The 10,605-nt window shown below is 33.9% G+C and overlaps 1 long non-coding RNA gene across 2 annotated transcripts; it reads right to left on the bottom strand.

Annotated features, from left to right (window-relative positions):
• Positions 1–1,647: 1,647 nt before the first annotated feature.
• LOC114305082 (uncharacterized) lies at positions 1,648–5,846 on the bottom strand. Of its 2 annotated transcripts, none has more exons than XR_014346500.1 (5): positions 5,740–5,846; positions 4,138–4,343; positions 2,844–3,983; positions 2,419–2,566; positions 1,648–1,828 (listed from the first exon to the last, which is right to left on the bottom strand). It is a non-coding gene; the product is annotated as an uncharacterized LOC114305082 (long non-coding RNA). The 2 variants fall into 2 exon arrangements; XR_014346499.1 differs by lacking the exon at positions 1,648–1,828 and adding an exon at positions 1,837–2,236.
• Positions 5,847–10,605: the final 4,759 nt, after the last annotated feature.

Genomic DNA, 10,605 nt, shown 5'->3' with positions numbered 1-10,605 from the left:
CGTATGAAGCTCTTACTTAGCAACTCTTGTAATTGTTCCTTCAAAATAACTAGTTCAATGGGAGTGAACCTCTATGGTGATAAAGAGATTGATACGATACCCGGTAGTAAGTTTATGGTGAACTCAACTTCTTGATGAGGTGGTAACTCTATAAGATCTTTAGGAAAGACATCGGGGTATTCGCACACCACCTTTGGAAACTCGTTTCATTCTACACCACTCCCTTCATCTAAAAAGGTTACTAAAAGAGAACTAAATTTACCCCAACCACATGGTTTGTATGATGAAAATAAGGACCTATCATTCCTATCCCCCAAAAAAGTGAAATAGTCACCGCTTGGCGTGCGTATAGTAACTTTCCTACAACAGCAATCTATGGTGGCATGCTAAGAAAACAACCAATCCATGCCAAGAATGACATCAAAACCTGACATTTCTAGTAATACCAGATTAAATGGGAGTTGTCGTCCCGCAACCTCAATGATACATCCCTGACATCCCTAGGCCAAAGTAATCCTACCTCTAATTGGTGATTCTACAGTAAGCGATGATTGTAGTGGTTCACTTTCTAATCCCAGTAAAGATGCAAATGAAGTTGCTATAAAAGAATGAGATGCCTTGGTGTCAATCAGTACATTGGCCCAGATATTGAAAACAAGAAATGTACCTCTCATTATGGACAGTCCTGAAGTTTTCTTTGAAGTGATGATAGCATATACCTTTCCCTGTTATCTCTGCTCTTTCACATCACCCCAGTGAGCATAAGTGTGTTGTGCCAATTAGGCAGATGTAGCCCCCTGAACTGCCCTAGATGTCGGGCCTAACTGAGCTGGTTGATAAGACTATCTTTGTCCCTGGCCCATCTAAAGACCTCCCGACTATCAAGACCCTTTCGCACCGGCAGTCCCTGCTCTCTACAGGCAGAACTTCTTAAAGTGCCCTAGTTAACCATACTAGTAACAAGACTGTGTCTCATCTCTATTCTAAGTTTGACTCTATAGACGTGTGGGTTAGGACTGTGCTCTACTCTTCTGCCTGCACTCTGAAGCCATGTGACCCATTTGGCCACATTTATAACAAGCACACTACTACAAATACAGATAAAGATCACACTTTTTTTGTGTGATGTATGTGTTTTAATCACACATTTTAAGTTTTATTAAAGTGTGGTCTTTGGGAGTGTGATTAAAAGGGGTCATTTTTAATCACACTTTTTAAGTGTCATTAAAAATGATTTCATCACATCTTTTAAGTGTGATTAATAATATTTACATCACATTTTTTAAGTGTGATTAAAAACATTTAGATCACATCTTTTACGTGTGATTAAAAATATTTAGATCACACCTTTTAAGTGTGATTAAAAACATTTAAATCACATCTTTTAAGTGTGGTCTTTGGGAGTGTGATTAAAATGAGTCATTTTTAATCACACTTTTTAAGTGTCATTAAAAATGATTTCATCACATCTTTTAAGTGTGATTAATAATATTTAGATCACATCTTTTAAGTGTGATTAATAACTAATAAAATCTGCGATAAAAAAAAGAATTTGACATATTTGAAGAATAATCAATATTATTTTTGTACACGCATTTCAAGAATGTAATACACACTATATACTATACTTTGAATCACAATCACATATTGAATGGAATAACGTCATATATTTCATAAATAAAAGTTAAATATGTTCAAAATTATATACAGAGGGATTAAATAAAAAGTTTTACACTATGCTTACATATATTAAAAAATGAAAAAACTTGAAAAATTAAGTTCTTGAATTCTTTGACCATATTTTGCATCTCTTCAAGAAATTTCTAACCTGAAAAATGAAAACACAAATTAATTCAGAAACCGCTAGAAGCATATGAATAAACTAACTATTTGTAGAGATTGTTCTAGTCTCACAAACGATAAAGTCCGACTGATCACACCCCTTCAAATGTCTTAACATTAAATACCTCTAGCATGACATGAAGCGTGTAAAAATAAAATGTCACTTTACCCACATAAATTGCAAATTCAACAGAAATTTTACTATAACCAACAACTTAGTTTAAGAGGCTCTACCAATCTCAAATATTTAATGTTCTACAAAAGAAATGCAATTGAATGTTAATTGTGCAAATACCTTGAGTGCATTTCAGATATCAACGACCATTCTTCATCATCTTCTCCATTTGAGCTCCTAGAAACTCTTCTAAACGCTTGGGAGGTTGGCCAGAGTTTCCTTAGAAAGAAGAAAAACAACTCAGCTCCTTGGATATACACATACTGGTAATTGCATATTTGTAAAAAAATGTTCTAGATACCATCGTATACAAAGTCACATAGAGATATAATCCGTATAACTTGGGGGGTTCAAAATTCCCATATTAGAATTGACTACCATTTGCAAATTAGCACCATTACCTTCCATGAAGAACATTGACATTATCTTTTGTGGAACTCGGCTAGATATCCAGTTCAAATACTCTAACACCTCTCTGCAATGCTTGTATGATCGGGACATCACTGCAGTCACTCCTTAGTTGATTTCCCGTTAGATACAAATTATGGCCTGTGTATACAAAATAGTGAGATAAATGAGCTGTCATATCATGATGAATCTAAAATATTTACAAATAAAAGACAAACAATAACTATTCAGTCTCAAAACGAAAATTAAATATAGAATACACAGTGATATAATGGCATCTCCAACCCTTGACTGAAACCTATATCAAATTTAAATTTGGGTAAAAATCACTCAAAAACCTCTCCACTCATAGACTCAAACTTATTTTGAGTAAGAGAGATCGTAAAATGTTCTAGGACAAGGAGATGGTCTTGTTCACCTGCAGGACCAGACAGCAAAATTCTTGGGCTTATAGTGGAATCCTTGGACTCACTATGCTTTATGTGTAGAACAAAGGATGCCAACAAATAATATTTTGTCCTGTCACTGAAAGAAATGAAAAATTGAAATTTCCATTACTGGCTTGCAATAAAGTATTAAAACCCATGGAAAACCGTAGCAGCCCCTATAAATGAGACTAACATGGTCAAGTAAATGAGCTTAAATTAGAACTACAAAGTACAATTTCATAGCATTAAAGATATGTGAAAGGTAAACTGAGATGAACAATGGAGGTGTAGAAAGATATGTAAGTGCATATAAAATTTGAGCCATTTTTCGAGCCACAGATTCGAGCTACCAATCTTTTCTGAAAATTTAACTACTATAGCATCAAATATAACATTTCTTTTGTTAGTCATCAAATCCCAGATGGATAATTAAACATCTCAATCAAATACAAAAATAAAAATTTAACTACTATAACATCAAATACAAAAAAAATTATAAATTTTAATACTGTAACAAAAACTAATCACCATGTTTGATTCTTAAATTCTGACTTCAATTTTTAAAAAAATTTAAAACTTTTATTTGGTTATCTAAAAAATCAGAAAAAAAAAATCAAAATTCAATCCATGAAATTTGCAATATATATGTACGTTCAAGACCTGAATATATCCTTTTTCATTGATTTTTTACTTTGATATTTATATATTTTTCTATGGTCTTCCAAAGCAAATACCAATATTTTGCAACGTATCCATTTGGATATTTTTGAAGGTGTGATATCTATTTTATCATCAAGCTACTACTGACTTTAGTTATGCAAAAAGGCAGCTCAACTCAAGCTGTTTTTACTCAATGTGGGCCAACCCGTCCATATGCACAGAAAATTTTCAACTTTTACCCTGCTAGGATGAAGGCCTTAGTAGGATTAACTAAATATTTGCATCTTTATTGAATAAACTAGATTGCAGAGTCAATTGAAAGTGTACATCTTACCTGGCCAATGCGGAAAAACAATTTTGTGTAGCCAACTTGATACATCTCAGGCAGAATATTGAACTGATGAAGAATTGCAATTGAAACACTTAGTGGGTCTTACGATGCAACATTGTCCAGTAAAAGAAAACCATACCTAATGCAGGATACATGAAAAGATGGCATTATAAAAATAAAAATAAAAGGATCATTGAGACAAGAAAAATCAAATGCTTGAGAATTTATTACACAATTTTTAGCATGTCAATAGAACTAAAAAAATTAAATAAAATGACACCATATTTCTTTACCTTCTGGCAAACTTTTGATGAGTCATCCTGGTAGGAAAGCCAGATCTTGATATTCGAACAACTTCTAGGACCCCGCAGCATCTTAGTTTCTGCAGCACAAGTTCTTGTTCATACATTCCAGGAGATTGAACGTTGTTGGGTTTGATACAACGAATGGAATGTGGTGTTGTACTCTCTAAACGTTGCATTAATTGGAACAATTGGCCCTAAATATCAGCAAACAACATGAATCAAATTAAAGAAGCTAACTCATCTTGAAAGCCAGATCTTGATATTCGAACAATTGGCCCTAAATTTTCTACAATTTTCTAATCCATCATTTGTATCAGACACAAACCCATGTGCATATGAAAAACCAAGAGTCACCCCAAATTTAAGACACAAATTTGATGATTATTTATTTCAAGGCTACAACATATGTAACCTCCAACTCATATGTACATAGAAAAATATTCATATTTCACATTCTATAAAGAAATATTCCTACATTTTGGAATCTACATCTGGATCATAAATAAGACTAGTCATAGAAACATGGGCCAAACCTCTGTAATCAATTTGTACATGATCTTAATTAACAATACACCCCATAAGTGGTTCATCAGTCACCACTATTTTAAACTTCAGTAAAATATCGCTTTCAATATGATTGAAGTTCACCTAAGAAGTTCAAATCCATCCTTGCCACTGCTTAAGCTTTTGTCCAAAAAGTTCCTTTTATGGTTTATGATGCCTTTGAGTAAACACCACTTTCGATTCTTGAAGCATTCTTAACAAGAGTTGAAACCAAAAGTCTTAGCCATGCAGGATTGGTACCCACTATAGTACAGCTTAGGAATACTATCTGTTTTTCTCTCATCAATGTAGCGCACACATGGGACAAACACAACATCACAAATATGCTAACAAAGCAATTCCTAAGAAACTAGGACATGCACACGGTAAGGACACCAAATCATATTACTATTCATATACTTTTGATGCATATAATGTAAGAAAAATGTGATGTAAATAAATATCTAAAAATTCTACATACAAATGAAAAATATGAAAGACGAAATCCCACAAATGCCATATATAATGTACACCTCTTAGAAATGTTTCAAAATATATTTGGGGTGGTGGGTTGCATTCCCAAGAAAGTCAAACCTTAGTCATGCTAAGAGATTCACCACATAGGTCTTATTAGAGACTCTAAAAACTGTTGTCAAAATGGAAACAGGTCCTCCCTAGAAGTGTCCATGCTACTAATACTCTCATTACTTGGTGACATTTCTGATTCGCTATCTTGTATTTAAAAATTTTATGTCCTCGAATAAGTCATGTTGTGCCTCTTTAATTTGATAGAATGGGTTGTTAAAGAAAATTACTATCCATGTAAATGGCCCAGACACTCTTTTCTTTGTTTTGCTACTTCAATTGCAAATCAAAAGACATACGCATAGAAAGCAAAAAAATAAAAGAAGAAATAAAATTTAAGTGCCCTAAATGTCACATAATGCCTCTCAGACATTCATGCTATTCTAATTAGCATAAATGGCGACAATGTGAAATTCCATGATCAGTCTTTGGGACAAACAAAACTCTAGAAAGTGAATGTACCTTAAATTTTGCTACAACACTTAACTTTTGGGAGTCTGCTCCACCTGATTTATATAGTGCACCAACAACAGGCTTCTCAGATTGAGCAAGCAAAGACGATGCAAATACCTGAGGAAGGTGGCATTTTCAAGAAGATAATAGTTGAATGGTATCCAAGTGTAATAAATCACGATTCTTCTCCAGAAACCCACTTGTTTGTTTACAAAGTCTCTTTTTATTAAAAAAAAAATTATGAATAAAATAATTAGTTTATTGATTAGCTGTTGGTCTTTTGATTACAATTAATTATGTATTTCTTTAATTGTGGCAGTTACACTCTATGAATTTCTACTATGTTATAAATATCAGAAGAAAAAAGAGAAGCAACACTAATTTAGCTCACCTCAATATAATCATAAGCATAATGAACCCAGTTTTCTTATTATGTAAAAGAAAAAAAAAAAAAAAAAAGAAGCAAATGACTTGATTTTAAACATCATCCATAATTAACAGCAGTTTACTTTTTTGGAAAATTCTTGTAGACTATTAATTCTAACTGGACATTTCACATGGATTTGCAAGCCGAAATGTGAACTAGATTGTCTATGAAGGCCTATGGGAAATAAACTGAGCCATTCCACTATCATGGTGGTAGAAAGCTCCAACATACCATGCTCAACATTAAGTTTGAAGGTAGAAACTTATGCACTAAATTCATTTCATACAAAATTAATTCCAAATACCTCAACAAATCTTCAAGGAATTAATTTGGTTCACTAAATTAACAAATCTCCTTTCCTATATACCAGCCACAAACATTTTACTTATAATCTTTTCATTTATACCTCAGTAGTTTCTTAAATGATTAAAGCACTATAACTTTTAAAAGGAAGTCTTATATGTATCTCTTCGGGGTGATAAAGGGACATTTTAAGCACATCTGTATGCCATGACTCCCTAGGTGCAAGAGGGATACTACGAAATGTCACACCAAATAATAACTCAACCAGCACCTTCAAACCCTCTATACATTGTGTCAAAGGAAAATATGATGCTACAACCTGCAAAAAAAATCAAGGACAATCATTGCAATTTCTGAATCTAAAGTATAAAATAAATTATTCAACAATCACAACCCAGAAATCTTCTAAACATAGGAAAAACCTTAGAATTGCCTAAAGTCATCGGTCGACCACAAAATCCACTAGAATTATGTGGACTGTGAGAAAACAGAAAACATAAGCATGTTGCTTACCAAGGAGTCCAAGCTGTAAGCAGAAGACTTCATCAACCTTGTGAAGTATGCTTCGTCCCAAGGATCTAGGTCACCATTTATTTGTCCGTTCTTCTCTCTCTTAAAATCCCAAATTCTCTTAAACTCCTACAGAGACAGCAACTTCTCATCTAAGTACATTTATTGCGACAAATTCAGCAACCAGAAAGCTAAGTATCACCACTTCAAGCCTTAAACTCATGTGCTGAACATAATACGTTATCAGCTTTGGGTCAGTAGTTACTTACTGATATTGATATTGACCAAGTGGGATCTCTTCCCTCTGTATTTGGGACTTCCTTTGAGATGTTGAGGTGGCGGAAGAGGAGGCCAACGCTGCTCCTCCGATGACGACGACACTACTCCGACGACGACGACGCTGCTGTTGCTCCTGCACTCCGGAGCCCTTTCCATTCACACAGCAGCCTCGTTTGTTGCTCTCAATCATCCGCCGCCGCTCGCCCGTTGTCTGCCGCTCTCTGTCGTCTGCCGCCGCTCGCCGTCGATCGATCGAGAGAGAGAGAGCGAGAGAGAGAGAGAGGGGGGGACGAAGAGATTAGGGATTTTTTGGGTTTGAGATTGGGGATTTTTTTTGTTGGGGAAGGGGGTGGGAAAAAAATAAAGGGGGAAGCGGGAATGTAAAAAAATAAAGAGGCGAGAATGAAAAATAAAAATAAAAAATATAAATAAATAAATAAATTTATTTTTTGTTAAAATATATATTTTTTTGTAGTTAATGAATTTTTTTAATTTTTTTTTTTTTAGTTACTAAGATTGAAAATTTATTTGTTTCATTTTTATTTTAATGAAAAACAATATTATTATTTTTTATTTCCTAGAAGTATGGGTAATATATATTTTAATGAAAAATATTTTCCACCAAAATAAAAGTTAATTTTTTGTAGTCAATAAAAATATTTTTCTGCGGCCTATTTTTTTTTATTACTAAAAATCATAAACTAATTTTTTGTGGTAGATGAAAATGAGCGGCAGTAGTGGTGAAGGTGGTGGATAAGAGATGATGGAGGTGGTAATGGTGATGGCGAAAGAGATTAGTGGTGAAGTTGTGGTAGTGGTAGTGTAAATGGAGTGGCAGGGGTGAAAGAGAAGTAATGGTAGTAGTAGTGACAGTAGTAGTGGTAGTGGAGTGGTGGCGATAGTAGTAGTAATGGTAGTCGTAAAGGTGAAGTACCGACAGTGGAAATAGTGGTGGTAGTGGAATGACGTTTGCAGTAGTGGTGAGTGTGGTAGAGTAGATGGGTGGTGAGAGAGAGAAATGAGTAAGAGAGAGATAGAGGAGAGAGAGAGAGACAGAGTGATGAGCGAGAGAGAGACAGAGTGATGAGCGAGTGGTCGCTAAAAGTGCATTTTCTTGTAGTAGATCGATAAATCGAGAGGGAGCTCAGTAAATAGAGAAGACGGGAGTGAGAGAGTGAGCAACGCAAACACAGTGGGAGAGAGAGAAAAAAAAAAGAAAGAGAGTGAGAGTGAGAGACAGAAAAGAGACATAGAGAAGAGAGAGATGGACGAGAGAGATAGAGAGAAGAGAGATGAGCGAGAGAGACATAAAGATAAGAGAAATGAACGAGAGAGACAGAGAGAAAGATAAAGAGAAGAGAGATGAACGAGAGAGATAAAGAGAAGAGAGATGAGCGAAAGAGACAGAGAGAGAAAAGAGATGAGAGAAGAGATAGATGAGTGAGAGACACAGAGAGAGAGTGAGAGACAGATAGACAAATAGATAGAGAGAGAAGAGTGATGAGTGTGAGAGAGAAAGAGAAGAGAAGAGAAAAAGGAATATGAAAAAATGGATGAAAAGATATAGACAAAGAGAGAGAGAGAGAGAGAGAGAGAGAGAAAAAGAGCAAAAAGAGATAAACGAGAGAAAGACAGAGAGAGATGAGCGAGAGAGTGAGAGAGATAAAGAGAAGAGAGAGAGAAGAGAGACAGAGAGAGAAGAGAGATAAAGAGAAGAAAGATGGACGAGAGACACAGAGAGAGAGACAGACAGACACATAGAGAAGAGTGATGAGTGAGAGAGAGAAAGAGAAGAGAGACAGAGACATAGAGAGAAAGAAAGAGACAGACAGACAGACAGACAGACAAAGAAGAGTGATGAGTGAGAGAGAGAGAGATAAGAGAGACAGAGACACATAGAGAGAGAGAGACAGATAGACAGAGAAGAGTTATGAGTGAGAGAGAGAAAGAGAAGAGAGACAGAGAGATAGAAAGATGAAAAAATAGGTGAAAAGAGAAATGTTCAAAAGAGTAAGGCAACGTCTTTTTTATTTATTTTTTATTTATTTTTGTAACAGAAAAATACCGTTGCATTTATTTAAACCATTTTATGACTATATATATATGAAGCCGTCTCAAAGCCACAATATATATATATATATATATTTTTAACTTTTTTTTTTTCAACGGTACGTATTACAATCGCAAAAAACTCTCCCTTTTTTTTTTTTTTTGCAATTGCAGCTGGTATCGTCGCAAATACTCTATTTTTTTTTTTTATGATAGCAATTTCTGCTGTCGCAAATACTCTATTTTTTTGAGACGGCAAGTTGTGCCGTATCAAAAAGTCACATTTTTTTGGCGACGGGAAGTTGTGCCGTCTCAAAAAGTTACATTTTTTGAGACGGGAAGTTGTGCCGTCTCCAAAAGTCACATTTTTTGCGACGGCAAGTTGTGCCGTCGCAAAAAGTCCCGTCTCATAAGCCCACTTTTCTTTTAGTGTTGGTTTGGGGTGATAAGAGAGAGGCCTCCGAAAACGGCGACCGTAAGAAACACTCTGCCCCCAACAGTATTGAACACGCACTCCATCTCTCTCTCTCTCTCTCTCTCTCTCTCTCTCTCTCTCTCTCTCTCTCTCTTGTGCCTTGTGATAAACCCTAACCTTATACTTTTCTTTTGATTAGAAGTAGCCAAAGAGTTAAATGTATTTTGAAATTTTTTTTTTTTAAAATTTGTGTTTTGGTATTGGGGCTTTTTTTTTTAAAAAAAAAAAATGGGAATTGTATATTTTATATACAAATCAAATTGGAATATTTTATGCAAACACACATATTTGGGGAGTGTGATTAAATATATATATATATATATAATCATACTTATTTAAAAAGTATGATTAAAAAGTAATAATGTATATATAATCACACTTTAATTAGAAGGTGTGATTAAAAAATATATAAATAATCACACTTTAATTAAAATATATATATATAATTACACTAATTTAAAAAGTGTGATTAAAAAGTAATAATGTATATATAATCACACTTTAATTAGAAGGTGTGATTAAAAAATATATAAATAATCACACTTTAATCAGAATGTGTGATTAAAATATATATATATATAGTCACACTAATTCAAAAAGTGTGATTAAAAAGTAGTAATGTATATATAATCACACTTTAATTAGAAGGTGTGATTAAAAAATATATAAATAATCACACTTTAATTAGAATGTGTGATTAAATATATATATATATATATATATATAATCACACTCATTTAAAAAGTGTGATTAAAAAATAGTAGCGTATATATAATCACATTTTAATTAGAAGGTGTGATTAAAAAATATATAAATAATCACACTTTAATTA

Source organism: Camellia sinensis, chromosome 12 (genome assembly GCF_055761805.1).
Source record: "Camellia sinensis isolate YWXY chromosome 12, ASM5576180v1, whole genome shotgun sequence".
Classification (NCBI taxonomy): Eukaryota; Viridiplantae; Streptophyta; class Magnoliopsida; order Ericales; family Theaceae; genus Camellia; species Camellia sinensis.
Note: the sequence above shows the minus strand (reverse complement) of the source record. Positions and strands in the feature narration are given on the sequence as shown.